Source organism: Sciurus vulgaris (genome assembly GCF_902686455.1).
Source record: "Sciurus vulgaris genome assembly, chromosome: 16".
In the NCBI taxonomy this organism is placed as follows: Eukaryota; Metazoa; Chordata; class Mammalia; order Rodentia; family Sciuridae; genus Sciurus; species Sciurus vulgaris.
The window spans coordinates 70087656-70102962 of NC_136477.1; the positions used below are offsets into that span (position 1 = coordinate 70087656).

The 15307-nt window shown below is 40.5% G+C and overlaps 1 long non-coding RNA gene across 1 annotated transcript; it reads right to left on the reverse strand.

Annotated features, from left to right (window-relative positions):
• Positions 1-1352: 1352 nt before the first annotated feature.
• Positions 1353-13992, reverse strand: LOC306646650. The gene is made up of 2 exons (XR_013759925.1): positions 13850-13992; positions 1353-1437 (listed from the first exon to the last, which is right to left on the reverse strand). It is a non-coding gene; the product is annotated as an uncharacterized lncRNA (long non-coding RNA).
• Between the last annotated feature and the right edge of the window lie 1315 nt (positions 13993-15307).

A 15307-nucleotide genomic window follows, 5' to 3' on the forward strand; every position in this document is an offset into this window, starting at 1 on the left:
AGGTTATAGAAAGCAATGCCTTTGGGGCCAGTGCTCAGCGTGGTGAGCTATGTGCCCTCATGCAGCCCTCCATCCATGCCTGGTCCACTAGAATTCGTGGGTGCTCACCTTCTGCAACAGGAGGGAGGTGACCAGGCTGTCATGATGACTGGAGTGGCCAAACCAGCACAGCACTACCTAGCATGCCTGGAGGGTAGTGCGAGCTGTCAGGCTTCAGTGGGGTGCCCTGTCCTGCCTGGATCCAGAGTGATCCACTTCCCACTTGCCGGCACACCACACACACCATATCTCCTCTTCAAATGGGCCAAGAAGTTAGGATCCCATTTTGTGAAATGTTAGACCCTTGGCACTTGCTCCTTTGTCTTTCCTCTTACCGTCACCAGAGCCTGCACTTGTTTAGATTCTCAGTCTCAAGCGGCCCCAACCTGAAGCATCTCCAGTTGCAATGGAAACCATGATGGCACTGAGCTGTCATGCCACCCATCTGTGACCTCAGATGCTCTCTGAGATGCAGGCATGATGTCACAGAAGCCACTCCTCAATATCCAGGTGGCCCCAAGGCCTGGAGAAAGCCTCTGTAGAGAGAGAGAAAGTGCATGCTCCTACAGGAGACTAGAATATCTGCACCCTTCACACTAGCCATGCCCGAAGCCTGCCCCTTCCACTGAGAACAGAGTTGCTCTCCCATAGTTTCCTCTCAGGGAATGGGAACAGTGGAAAACACAAGTGTGGCCATTTTCAGAGTTGAACGGATTGAAGTTGAATGATTGAGAGATCCACGATATGACTTTCAGCCACTTATCTCATTCCATTGAATCTTGAGAGAAAGAGCTACAAACCTAACTAGCAGCAGGTGGACATTGCATGAGGAATTTGTTTTTCCTTCCTGCCAGTAAATATCAGCCCTGGTAACCAAGATCAGGTGAGCCATCACCACTTTCCTTTTCTTCTTTAGATTGACTGACAGATTCTGGCTGTGTTCCTCAGAAATTCCCTCATTTAGGAAAAAAGACTTTGCCCAGGAGAAACACCTTCCTCTACCTCATCCATAAATAAGGTGGCTGGCAAGATCCAGCTCCTCCACTGGGTTGTGACTTTTGCCCAGATATCTCCTGGTAAGACATATTCCAAGGAAAATGTCACAAGGAAAAGGAGGAGTGAGGAAGGTATCAGCAGATTGTGATTTGAATGGCTAGGAATCCAGGTGTGAATGACCCCAGAAATCTCACTTCCTACTAACAACCTGAGCATATTCTGATTCCCACTTAGGCCTGCCTCTCCTCCTGACCCCAGGCTTCCATGCTTGCTGCCACCATTTTTCTGCTCAGTGATCAGCTATAAGCATTTTCCTCCAATAGACAGCAATAAACTTTTCCCCTCATGAAGCACTCCTGGGTTGTGGGACTTGATGTGCACAAAAGGTTCCTTACAGGATTGCTGTTAGAAGGAAGAGTTCTTAAAATTAAAAGAAGAAAGAATTTCTTAAAATTTATTGGCTTTGTCTGGGGCTGGGTTTTCTGCACAGAATATGAAAGAGTCAGACTAGTAGAGAATCTATAGGTTACCTAAAAGGGGATACTATGTTGCTGAAGAAATAACTTGTTTTGGATAGCACTCACCTAGCATGCCCAATGGCCATGGTTCAAATCCCCCAAATCCTCCAGGAAGGGGGAATTTCTTTTGAATATGCCAACCCTCCCTTACTTCAACTTTTTCTACTCATGTAATCAACTAAATTGGAACATTTGAGAAATTACCAGTAGGACATGCAAGACTTTTCTAATGAGACTTTCAGCATGGAGCTGTGGTGAAAGTTAACAGGGCTTCCCTGGTCACCTGCATTCTGAAGAGGAGGTGTTCCTTGAGAAAAGTCAAATCTCAGGATCTCAAAGGTTAGATTGTTCTCACAAGTGTGCTCATGTGGGTATATATTCAGCAAATTCTTGAAGAAGACAATGCTCACCAGGTTGCAATGGCAGGAACTTCAAAATGAAAACTGCACTCATCTTTGGCAAAGACCAGGCTTCTTGGGCACACTCCAGACTCTGTGCTGGTGGACATACACACCTCAGAACTTTCCAGGGGAAACTCAATATCATCTACAAAAGCAAGAGGTGAGGACCAAAGACAGCCGCCCTTAGCCCTGGCTTTTTTCAGTAAATTTTCTTTTGTATCTGGTTTCAAATGACTTGAAGTCGAATTGTATGATTTGGGGATGATCAAATGTTAGTTCCTCCTGAGAGCATTCATGAGGAACTGGGGGAATGTGCAACCTAGACTCCCAGAATCATTGGAGGTCCAGTCTCAAGAATGAATGGAGCTATTTTCTAGAAGATTGTTAATTTGAATGGAGGATCTGAAAGATATAGTGGAAAATTGGCTGAAGAATATGGTGTTCTCATGTGCACCATGGTTCTGGGAATGAGTGTCACATGCTTTGCAGGGTAAACAATGACACAAGTGATGGCAGTCTAGAGGAAGGCTGCATTTCTTGTCACTCCGCAACGCCAGATTCAAGCACAGGATATCTGTTTCTTGGTGAGGCAGATTTTGCTGCTTATCGATCCCCTGCTCCTTACCCCATTTGTCTGCTCTGATCACCTGCAATCTGCCAGCATATTGATGCCTTTTTTGAGAGCAGATTGCTCACTGTCAGGCATCTATCATCCGCCATTTGCCTGCCTCTCACCTGTACATTACCTGCCTTACCGTATCCATCACCCAACGCTCGAGGTTCACTTCCCGATCCTCTGACAGCTGCCAGCAGACTGACCGCAGACCACCAGTGGAGAACCAGCTGCCTGCTGCTGCCTGGAAGTTCACTGTTGCAGTACCTGCAAGTTTGATTACATGTGGCTGCTGCCATTTTGAGACAACAGCCAGGCACTGTAGGACCCCTGGCTGGACTGACTGAGTCCCATCTCCAGGATCCCTCAGCCCAACCGATCACTCCCTGCCTCTGGGGACCTCACATCAACTGACTGCTCCCTGCCACAAGGACCCCCAGAAAAACTGACTGTGCCCTATCACCGAGAACCCAGACCAACTGATTGCACCCAGCCTCCTGGATCCCACAACCACAACAAACACACCCAACATCCAGGACCACTGCCAGACAAACTGCATCCTGACTCCAGGATCTCCAGCTGACCATGTTCACCCCTGAGCTGCAGCTCCCCATCTGCCAACATATTTGGAAGCCAGAGCAGCCATCTTGGATATTCCTGGAAGCCATAGCTCAGAACTTCAGGTGGGGCAAATCCCATGCTGAGACGCCTACAGGAGGCTTGAAGCTCATTGTCAGGGGCTATTTGGTCTAGGATTGCATAGTGTCTGATTTGAGCAGTGCTAATACTGATCTCCCCTTAAAGAAAGGGTTTTGGAAACCTATAGGGCCACTATAAGCCTATAGGGGGAAATCTGCAATACCCCAGATCTGCAGTGCTAGAGGGGAAGATACATGAACAACATGTAAAATCAAGGAAAGAAAATGATCCAAACAAATCTAGATTCTATAGTAATAGAACCCAATGACAGTATGTTAGAAGAAATTTCAGAAAAGGACTTCAGAGTATACATGATTAAGATGATTTGTGAAGCAAAGGATGAAATAAGAGAGCAAATGCAGGCAATGAATAATAATACCAATAAGCTGAAAGAGCACCTGCAGGAAGCAAAAGATTATTTCAACAAAGATGGAAATCCTTGAAATGAAGGAGACAATAAACCAAATAAAAAACTCAATGGAAAGCATGACCAACATACTTGACCACTTGGAAGACAGAACCTCAGACAATGAAGACAAAAAATTTAATCTTGAAAATAAAGTTGCCCCAAAAGAGAAGATGGTAAGAAATCAAGAACAGAATCTCCAAGAACTATGGGACATCATGAAAAGACCGAATTTAAGAATTATTGGGATTGAGGAAGGCACAGAGATACAAACTAAAGGAATGAACAACCTATTCAATGAAATAATATCAAAAAATTTCCCAAACCTGAAGAATGAAATGGAAAATCAAATACAAGAGGCTTACAGAACAACAAATGCACAGAATCACAACAGATCCACACCAAGGCACATTATAATGAAAATGCCTAACATTAAAAATAAAGAAAGAATTTTGAAGGCTGCGAGAGAAAAGCATCAGATTACATATAGGGGGAGACCAAAAAGGATAGCAGCAGACTTCTCAACAAAGACTCTAAAACTTAGAAGGGCCTGGACCAACATATTTCAAGCTCTGAAAGAACATGGTTGCCAACCAAGAATCCTATAGCCAGGAAAACTAACCTTCAGATTTGAAGATGAAATAAAATCCTTCCATGATAAACAAAAGTTAAAAGAATTTACAAATAGAAAGCCTGCACTACAGAATGTTCTCAACAAAATATTCCATGAGGAGGAAATGAAAAGCAACAATGGAGGTCAGCAAAGGAAGGAACTACCTTAGAGAAAAACCACTCAAAGGAGAAACCAAGCCAACTTAAAAAACAAAAATAAGCCAAATGACTGGGAATACAAATTATTTCTCAATAATAACCCTGAACATTAATGGCATAAACTCATCAATCAAAAGACATAGACTGGCAGAATGGATTATAAAGAAAGACCCAACCATATGCTGCCTGCTAGAGACTCATTCCATGGGAAAGACATCCATAGACTAAAGGTGAAAGGATGGGAAAAAACCTACCATGCACATGGACTCAGTAAAAAAGCGGGGGTTTCCATCCATATATCAGTTAAAGTGGACTTCAAGCCAAAGTTAGAAGGGATAAAGAAGGACATTTCATACTGCTTAAGGGAACCATAAATCAGGAATACATAATGACAGTAAATATTTATGCCCCAAACAATGGTACAACCCTGTACATCAAACAAATCCTTCTCAATTTCAAGAACCACATAGACCACAAAACAATACTTCTGGGCGACTTTAATGCACTGCTGTCACCACTAGATAGATCTTCCAAACAAAATCCAACCAAAGAAACCATAGAACTCAATAACACAATCAATAACCTAGACTTAATAGACATAATATAGAATATTCCATCCATCAACGAGTGGATACACTTTCTTCTCAGCAGCACATGGAACCATCTCAAAAATAGACCATATGTTATGCCACAAAGCAGCCCTTAGGAAATGCAAAAAAATAGAGATACTGCCTTGTGTTCTATCAGATTATAGTGGACTGAGAATAGAAATTAATGACAAAGTAAAAAAAGGAAATTACTCCAACACTTGGTGACTAAATAATATGCTATTGAATGAAATATGGATAACAAAAAACATCAGGGAGGAGATTAAAAAATTATTAGAGGTCAATGAGAATGTTGATACAACATATCAAAGTCTCTGGGACACTATGAAAGCAGTACTAAGAGGAAAATTCATTGCATGGAGCGCATTCCAGTAAAGAATGAAAATGCAATAATTAAATGACCTAACATTACAGCTCAAAGCCCTAGAAAAAGAAGAACATTGACAAGTTTCTAGAGACATATGCTCCTCGCAAACTGAACCAGTAGGACATACACAATTTAAACAGATCAATATCAAGCAATGAAATAGAAGAAGCCATTAAAAATCTACCATCCAAAAAAGCCCAGTACCAGACGGATTCTCAGCCTAGTTCTACAAGACCTTCAAAGAAGAACTCATTCCAATACTTCTCAAAGTATTCCAGGAAATAGAAAAGGAGGGTACACTACCGAAATCATTGTATGAAGCTAATATCACTCTCATACCCAAACCAGGAAAAGACACATCAAGGAAAGAAAATTTTAGACCAATATGCTTGATGAATATAGATGCTAAGATCCTTAACAAAATATTGGTAAACCGTTTCCAAAAACATATTAAGAAAATTGTGCACCACAATCAAGTGGGGTTCATTCCTGGAATGCAAGGATGGTTCCATATTCGTAAAACAATAAACGCAATCCATCATATCAATAGACTTAAGGATAAGAATCATATGGTTATTTCAATTGATGCAGAAAAAGCATTTGACAATATACAACACATCTTCATGCTGAAAACACTAGAAAAAGTAGGAATAGAGGAACATACCTGAACATTGTAAAGGCTATTTAAGCTAAGCCTATGGCCAACATCATTCTTAATGGAGAAAAACTGAAACCATTCCCTTTAAAAATGGGAACTAGACAGGGCAGTCCTCTTTCACCACTTCTATTCAAAATTGTCCTCGAAACTCTAGCCAGAGCAATTAGTCAGACTAAAGAAATTAAAGGGATACGAATAGGAAAAGAGGAACTTAAGCTGTCACTATTTGCAGATGACATGATTCTATATTTAGAGGATCCAAAAACCCCCACCAGAAAACTTCTAGACCTCATCAATGAATTCAGCAAAATAGCAGGCTATAAAATCAACATGCATAAATCTACAGCATTTTTATATGCAATCGATGAAACAGCTGAAAGGGAAATAAGGGAAACAACTCCATTTGCAATAGCATCAAAAAAAATAAAATACTTGGGTATCAATCTACCAAAAGATGTAAAAGATCTCTGCAATGAAAACTACAAAACACTGAAGAAAGAAATTAAGGAAGACCTCAGAAGATGGAAAGATCTCCCATGTTTTTGGATAGGCAGAATTAATATTGTCAAAATGGCCATACTACCAAAAGTGCTATACAGATTCAATACAATTCCAATTAAAATCCCAATGACGTACTTTACAGAAATAGAGCAAGCAATCATGAAATTCATCTGGAAAAATAAGAAACCCAGAATAGCTAAAGCAATCCTTAGCAGGGAGAATGAAACAGGGGGTAATGCAATTCTAGAACTTCAACTATACTACAAAGCAATAGTAACAAAAACAGCATGGTATTGGCACCAAAATAGACAGGTAGATCAATGGTAAAGAATAGAGGACACGGACAGAAACCCAAATAAGTACAATTTTCTAATACTAGACAAAGGTGCTAAAAATATGCAATGGAGAAACGATAGCCTCTTCAACAAATGGTGCTGGGAAAACTGGAAATCCATATGCAACAGAATGAAACTAAATCCCTATCTCTCATCCTGCACAAAACTCAATGCACAATGGATCAAGGACCTTGGAATCAGACCAGAGACCCTGCAGATTATAGAAGAAAAATTAGGTCCAAAACTTCACCTTGTGGCTTAGGATAAGACTTCCTTAACAGGACTCCCACAGCATAAGAAATAAAATCAAGAATCAACAACTGGGATAGATTCAAAGTAAAAAACTTTCTCTCAGGAAAGGAAACTATCAGCAATGCAAAGAGACAGCCTACAGAGTGGGAGAATATCTTTGCCACTCATGCTTCAGATAGAGCTCAAATTTCCAGAATCTATAAAGAACTCAAAAAAACTCTACACCAAGAATACAAATAACCCAATCAACAAATGTGCTAAGGAAATGAACAGACACTTCACCAAAGAAGATCTAAAAGCAATCAACAAACATATGAAAAAATGTTCAACATCTTTAGTAATAAGAGAAATGTAAATCAAAAGTACACTTAAGATTCCATCTCACCCCAATTAGAATGGCGATTATCAAGAATACGAGCAACAATAGGTGTTGGAGAGGATGTGGGGAAAAAGGTACACTCATACATTGCTGGTGGGACTGCAGATTAGTGCAGCCACTCTTGGAAAGCAGTGTGGAGATTCCTTAGAAACCTTGGAATGGACCTACCATTTGACCCAGCTATCCCACTCTTCTGCCTATACCCAAAGGACTTAAAATCAGCACACTACAGAGATACAGCCACATCAATGTTCATAGCAGCTCAATTCACAATAGCCAGACTATGGAACCAACCTAGATACCCTTCAATTGATGAATGGATAAAGAAACTGTGATATATATATATGATGGAATATTACTCAGCTATAAAGAATAATAAAATTATGGCATTTGCAGGCAAATGAATGAAATTGGAGAATATGTTAAGTGATATAAGCCAATCTCAAAAATCCAAAAGAGGAATGATCTCACTGATAAGTGGATGATGACACTTAATGTGGGGTGGAAGGGGGACAAGAATGGAGGAAGAAGGGACTGTATAGAGGGAAAAGAGAGGTGGGAGGGGTGGGGGGGAAGGAAAAAAATAACAGAATGAATCGAACATCATTACTCTATGTAAATATATGAATATGCAAATGGTATGCTGTTACTTCATGTACAAACTTAAACAACATGTATCCCATTTGTTTACAACAAAAATAAATTAAAAAAAGTAGTCCTCCCAATCATGCTCACAATGCAGTAATGTGGCTTTTGGTGTTTCTTTTTTTTTGGGGGGGGGGTGCTGGGGATTCAACCCCGGGCCTTGTGCTTGCAAGGCAAGCAGTCCCCCAACTGAGATCTCTCCCCAGCCCCATGGAGTTTCTTAAACAGCAGATTACTTAATGCTTCTTCCTACAGAAGAAAAATAATCACTAACACGTTTACAGAGTTTTGATTCTGAGTCTTGGGTGGAGTAGAGAACCTTAAAGGGGACAGTACAACAGGATTTCCTTGATTCCTGGGCACTAGGACCTGCGTATGCAGCCCCTTGGTTCTCAGGTCCTTTCTACCTGGACTGGAACTGTCCAACAAAGTAAACCAGTTTTCCTGTGGTGTCAGTCAGTTAGGTCATAATAAAAGACATTTTTAAGTGTTGAAAAAGATCCTGTTTTTGGAATAAAGACCAAAACAGGTGGTTAACCTCAAGTGTGCACCTGGGGCGATTTTGAAAATTAGGATTCTTGTGTTCAACACTGTACATCTGTGATACAGAATCTGCATTGCTATGAATTCTCTGGTAAAACTCACATTGTTCCAGAATCCACTCCTAGAAACACATCTGAACACATAAAAAAAAAAAAAGAATGACACAAGAAGCCCTATTTGAAAGACATCACACTGAAAGAGGGAAAGCAGGGACACTAGGTATCTGGCAGGATGACAGTGGATGCAGCCAGTCCAGGAAATAATAAGGATGCTACAAGTTGAAAATACTTGAGGATACACTCTTCCTGCTCACTAAGGCCTATCACATTTTGCATGTTCTTTAACATGTGCTCTTTTGATATTCAGCTTTTGCTCATTCCATTGGGTATTCACTTTTGCTTTTGAGCAGGAGGGTTTGGATTAAATGTGTGATATTGAGGTGCGTTCTTGATTTCCACAGCCATGCTTCTGTGCTACGTATCCCAATGCGAAGTCATTTACACTGAAGGTCAATGGAGAAGAGGCTGTGGTGTAGGAAAGCCTTTCCTCAGAGGTCTTGTGCAGAAAAAAGCTAAAAATCAGCATACATATCATCAGCGTTCCCTTACAAGCAACAGGAAAAATCAAGAATTGGTGAGGAGCATTGATGTCCTTGCAAGGGGAATTAGGGTCAGTCATGGTGGTTGCTCACAGAAGGACCTGGCCCTGACTGCTTCCTGTACCTGTACAGTACAATGAAGCTAAAGAATGTCCTGGAATTTGGGTACAGAACTTAAGCAGTGCCCATTTTGTTAGTATCCCTTCACTGAAGTTGGTTTTCAAAACCAACACCCTTCTGTTTTTCATGCCCCTCAAAGGTCCTTATTCTTTCTTTTAGAGTATTCAGCCTGGAACCTCTGTGCCATTCCTCTTTCAGCATGAGGCATGTCACCTTTGGTATTCTGCCCTGTGAAAATGTGTTCTACGTGCCAAGAGCAGGCTCTTGTTTCTTCCACTGACTTGTACTCTGTATCTTACAGGGGCAGGTAAAAGGCCTCTTGGCCATTTCTCAGGGGGCCTTGTGCCATAGAGGCACTAGTTAAGTGAAAAGAATGATCCCTTGGGTGAACAGAGATTGGTGAGACATTTCTGCCTATGAAGGTGAGTTGAAGGACCTGTGGAAAAATCACAGCAGGACAAATTCTGAGTGCAGCCCAGTTGTAAGGCAGCAGCCAAGGTGAGCACAGAACATCTCTCCTGGCCTGGCACCTCCCCCCTGTCCTTCTACCAACATGCTGAGTGAATGACTCCCTGTTCTCTTCATGAGCTATCACAGCAGCCACCCACCTGCACTTGGAAGAGCAACTCCCCAGGTTCCAGCTGTTTCCTGTTAGAGCTATCTCAGAAAGGAGGGGCAACCGACCATGTGGCTGCTAGGACACTAGGTGTGTTGCCCGACTCAGCCAAATCCCCAGTGTGCCCAGACCTGGAGGAGTGGTTTTGGAGGGCAATGCTGATGGGGCTGGTGCTAATGTGGGTGTCCACATGCCCTCATGCAGCCCTCCTTCCCTGCCTGGTCCCCCAGACCTCTTGGAGCTCAATGCCCAAAGCAGGAGCTACTTGACCCCACTGTCATTATGCCCTGTGTGGACACATCAGCACAACCCCACCTAGCGGGCCTGGAGTGTAGTGTGAGCTGTCAGGCTTCAGTGTTGTCCCCTGTTCTGCCTAGACCCAGAGTAATCCGAGGCCCACTCAGCTGTGCCCCGCACAACCCATACCTCCACTTCAACTGATCCAAGAATTTAGGTTTCCATTTCTTGAATGATCAGGCTCCTGGCCCTGGCTCCCTTCCTCTTTCTTTTTGCCCTCACAGCAGACCTGGTGCTTGTTTTCAGTCTTGGTCTGAAGCAGCCAGGACCAGAGCATGTGTGGTTGCCATGGGTACCATGATGCCACTGGACTGTCATGCCACCCCTCTGTGACCTCAGATGCTCTCTGAGATGCAGGCATGAGGTCACAGAAGCCACTCCTCAATATCCAGGTGGCCCAAGGCCTGGAGAAAGCCTCTGCAGAGAGAGAGAAACTGCATGCTCCTACAGGAGACTAGAATATCTGCACCCTTCACAGTAGCCATGCCTGAACCCTGCCCCTTCCACTGAGAACAGAGTTGCTCTCCCATAGTTTCCTCTCAGGGAAGGGGAACATTGGAAAACAAAAGTGAGGCCATTTTCAGAGTTGAACGGATTGAAGTTGAATGATTGAGAGATCCACGATATGACTTTCAGCCACTTATCTCATTCCTTTGAATCTTGAGAGAAAGAGCTACAAACCTAACTAGCAGCAGGTGGACATTGCATGAGAAATTTGTTTTTCCTTCCTGCCAGTGAATACAAGCCCTGGGATTTCTGTGAAAAGGAAGATGAAGAGTTCCTTAGGAATTGTTTGGCTTTGTCTGGAGATAGGTTTTCTGCAGAGAATTTGACAGTCAGACCAGTAGAGGATCTAGAGTTTACCTAAAAGGGGCTCCTGTGAAGCTGAAGAGATATCTCCTCTTGCAGAGTGCTCACCCAGCATGCACAAAGGCAAGACAATGTGGGGGAAAATTAAAAAGAAACTCTTTTGAATATGCCTGTCCTCCCTCATCTCAACTTTTTCCTCCTCTTTTCATCAACTGAATTCCCAGTTGAAAATGTATCATTTGGACATACAAGCCTACTCCACTCAGACTTTCAGCATAGAGCTGTGGTCTGTCCCTCTGAAAAATTAAAAATTTCCCAGAAATAATTTTTTTTAAAATACCCACAGAATATCCAAATTAGCAATTTGGTATTCTCTCCTTGTAATAACGTTTCAACATGCTCTGTTGATCAATATTGTTTTCCTAATGATTGATATTTCTTCCTCATTTGTCAGTGAATACCTTCATATCTAAAGTGTTTTTTTTCCACTATTTTGATGAATTGAGTTTCTTCTTTTAGAAGGCAAACTATTTGTTCAGTCTTTTAGGATGATGGCTTTCCTTCCTGACATAGTGTTTTCCCCTCTGGGACTACCTTAGTAACCCACTAACTATTCTACTTAGTACCAAGCAAATTGACCTGTAAAACTTTTCTGTACAAATCTAATTCATTTGCTTCCAGAATGTTGGGGATTTTTTTTTTTTTAATGTCACCTCGGTGTCAACAGTTCTTAATATTTGAACCAAGAACTGAATAAGTTCTTGGTAAGAGGTAGTTGAGAAAGAAGGTGCTTTTTCTGGAGGTTGGTATGAAGAGAGGCTTAAGGAGTGAGATTATCAGCCAGAGGCAAGAAATGGTAAAAACAGGGAAGGCTGTAGCATGACATAGAGAAAAGCACCAAATGAACCGGTATTTGAATGACCATACATGAGGAGTAATGACAGAGAACAGCACAGGCAGGAAAAGTAATAGAGGCTAATGGCTGCATATGCAGTGTAGCTAGACCAACATCAATGCTGTGGGTGGTAGACATGAAGGGCCTTTGTGTGAATGCAGATGAATAATTAGAAGGCAACCATGCAGTGTGATGATCATGCAGTCCCGAATGGAGGGAGTGTTTCCAGAAATACAGAGAATAGACAATGTTCAGTGACCTGTATAGAATGAAGTTTAACAAACAAAGATTAAGAAGCTGGACCAGCTGAAATGCTTCCTCTGTTTCCTTTGCATTTCTTTCCAGGGGTACCTACCTCATTTCCTCTTCCTATTAGCTATTCAAAAACAATTTCTAGAGCTTTGGTCTTTATTAATTTTATTTTACATTCTTTGGATTATTCCTACTACAATTTCTTCCCTATTCAGTAGTTGTATTTAAAAATACATATATTTGGTTCCAGATATATAATCCAGGAGACCTATGTAACTTAGCCTCATCCATAACATTATTTATTACTTACTAACTGACTGACTCACTTATTTATTTATTTATTTCTGAGATAACTTCTTGCTAAATTGCTTATGACTTCACTCTTTGCTGAGGCTGGCCAATAACCTACGATCCCCCTATACCAGTCTCTGGGTTCACTGTGATTTCAGTTGTGTCATTTTACTTGGCTAGGAATAAAGTTTTTCTACCTTCCTTGTTTTGTCCTTTTCCTTTCCACATAAATATGCTCAGAAAAAATAAAAAACTCGTGCTTTCACTGGATTTGGTTGGCTGAAATAACATGCAACAGCTCTTTATTTAGCCTTCCTCAAGGCAGTTTCCTCCCTTGCAAATCAGAATGTGGTCCATGGATCAGGAGCATTGGAAACAACTTTAAATGTTTTAGAAATGTGTACGCAAAAACCTGTTGAGTACAATGTGCATTTTGAACATGGTACCCAATATTTGCTTCACTAAAGTTTGAGTATTCTTTGGTATAGCTACTCTTCTTCTAGTTTCTCTAACATAACTTGCCTATTTGAAATCCTCATATTTTGTTCCCAAAATTGTAGGTGTGTTAGTATTCATAATCTTTCAGTGAACATTTTATCAGGTTATACTTTGCTGATCCTTTCATAATAGTCCTACCTTTTTTTCATTTCCAGATTGTATTACTCTGCACCATATTTACTTTTCTAGGAAGTCTGAACCTTTCACATAGCAATAAATTATATATATCTATGGTGGATCATGTGTTTATTTGTATTTATGGCAAACCAAATATAGCCCTGCATGATGTGGCATTCATTTTTTAATTACTTTCCAATGTTGATAAATAAAATACTGTTGGAAAATTTTACTCTCAGAACAGTGTTGTTACTGGAATCTCAGTTTTTGCTGATGTTGTGCTCTTCCACTTTCTAACATTTAACCTGAGTTTACCTTCCTTCAAAATGTGCATCCAATTCTTTTTCTTTATTTTGTTGTCTGTGATATTTAACTTTCTTATTCTTTGTTCTCTCTTCTCCTCTCCCTTTATATATTTACCAACTTTCCTCTGATATAACCTATGGGAAGCCATATTTATTTAGCAGAATCAGACTAGGCTGAGTCACAGGATGCAGAGGCCTGATTCCCAGGAACTAACAGGTGCAAAATTCTGTCTCAGATTACCAGAAGCATGTGGTGCTGCATTCCAGTGGTTACCTGTGTACTTCTGGAATATCTCCCCTAAGAAAATGGCTTCCCTACCTCCACTCTATCCTGTCAATCACAGAAGAAGCTCCTCCAGGTCTTAAACCCCTTTACCTGTGTAGTAAAAATAAAACAGTTGGGTGAGTAGTTGTTAGAAGCCAGAGATGGTATGGCCAGACCTGTCATGCCCCTTCTCATTTAAAGAGTATTGGCTCTTGTGTGTTTGAGTGCATATGTTTTAGAAAAATAGACTGAAAAACATCCAACATCCTCCTCCAGCAGTTAACCCTTTCCTCATCCACATGGGACATGGCAGAGAGGACCTCCACACTAAGCAGATCCTGAAATAGAATTCAACTCCTTTATTGACATTCTCAATTTAATCTGTTACTGAAACCTAATAAGATATGTCATTTATTACCATTTCACCCATTTTCCTTTCTATGCATTTATTATGTTTAATTCTTCAACTATTAGAATCTACTAGTACCCATGTCTTAAATAAACATTATAGACAATGTTAATTTATAATATGTGGTTTTTACCTTCTATAGGCCTGTTATGCCATGTTTTTCTCTTTGATATGCATCACCAGATAAATGACCAATGCATCTCTGAGAAAGACTCAGAGAGATGCCCTGGCAAAATTAATATCAATAATGTGGTGCATAAATAAAACCAAGAATCAGGAGTTGGGATGGTCTCAAATTAAAAAGCTTGTACACAGTGATGAAAACAATTAATAACATAGAAAATAAACCTACAGAATGGGGGAAGATTTTGCCACCTTATTCTCAAATATGGGATTAAAATCCAGAATATGTAAAATTCTTACAACACTTATCTCCAAATAAAAAGTGACCCAAGAAATAAATGGACAAAAGAACTACAGAGATACTTCTTTAAAAAAGAAATTCAAATGACAATAAGTTTATGAAAAAATGTTCAACATGTCTAGTAGTAAGGGAAATACAAATCAAAAGTACATTGAAACTTTACTCCAGTTAGAATGTCAACTATTAATAAATGTTAACAGGAAGGCAAGAAAAAGGTTCACTCATCTGTTGTTGATGGAACTGCAAATTAGCAACATCACCCTGGAAAGAATTATAGAGAAACTTTAAAACAATAGTAATAGGACCACTGTATGATTCAGCTATCTCAGTTACTGATACGTATTCAAAGGTCTAAAACAAGCATATTATATAATGGTAGAAACATAATGTATATAGCAGCATAATTCAACATAGCCAGGCAAAGTATTCAGTCTACATACCAATCAGCAGATTAATAAACAAAACAATATATATATATATACACACACACATATACATATATGTATATAAAGGAATATATATATGTGCATGTTTGTATATGAATGATTTTTAGAACATATTTTTATTTGTAGATGAACAGAGTATCTTTATTTTATTTTTTTAATGTGGTGCTGAGGATCAAACCCAGTTCCTCACATGTGCCAGGCAAGTGCTCTATAACCAAGCTACAATCTCAGCC